Source organism: Myotis brandtii, unplaced genomic scaffold (assembly GCF_000412655.1).
Source record: "Myotis brandtii unplaced genomic scaffold, ASM41265v1 scaffold657, whole genome shotgun sequence".
Lineage (NCBI taxonomy): Eukaryota > Metazoa > Chordata > Mammalia > Chiroptera > Vespertilionidae > Myotis > Myotis brandtii.
In genome coordinates, this window is record NW_005370552.1 from 1569902 (window position 1) to 1570728 (window position 827).

Genomic DNA, 827 nt, shown 5'->3' on the forward strand with positions numbered 1-827 from the left:
CGTGGCTCTCGGCTTCCTCCCAGCGGGTGGCTGCATTCTCGGGGCCAGCGCCCAGGACACCAGGGGGAAGTGTGTAGCGTTTCATAACCTGGCTGCTGGCTGCGGAGTCACACAGCGTCGGTTGCCGACCTGTCTCCTAGTGGGTGAGGCAGTCATAAAGTCCCAGCCAGGTTCAAGAGATGCCCGGCCAGCATGGCGCAGGGGTTGAGCGTTGACCTATGAACCCGGAGGTCACGGTTGGATTCCCAGTCAAGTACACAGGCCCAGGTTGTGGGCTCCATCCCCAGTGTGGGGCGTGCAGGAGGCAGACCATCCATGATTCTCTCTCAATCATTGATGTTTCTGTCTCTCTCTCCCTCTCCCTTCCTCTCTGAAGTCAATAAAAATATTTTTTTAAAAAGAGATGAAGACTTAGACCCCACCACTGGGAGCGTCCCTGTCACAGGAGCGTCCCTGTCACCGGTGGCTGTATTCACCTGCTCAGGCTGCCGGAGCCAGACCCCACTGGCAGGGCAGCTCAAACAACTGCCATGCATTTTCTCATGGTCATGGAGGCTGGAAGGCCAGGGTCAAGGTGTCAGCAAAGCTGGTTTCTCCCGAGGCCTCTCCCCAGCTGGCGCCTTCACGCCAGGTCCTCCCGTGCGTGGCCTTTCCTCTGCACGCACATCCCTGGCATCTTCTCTCTCTTCTTCTTCTCGTTTTTATTGAATTTCTTGGGTGAGACTGGTTAACAGAATTATACAGGTTTCGGGTGCACATCATCTGCACCCTGTACTATGGGTCACCACCCAAGTCAAGTCTCCTTCCATCACCATTTACCTGTCCCC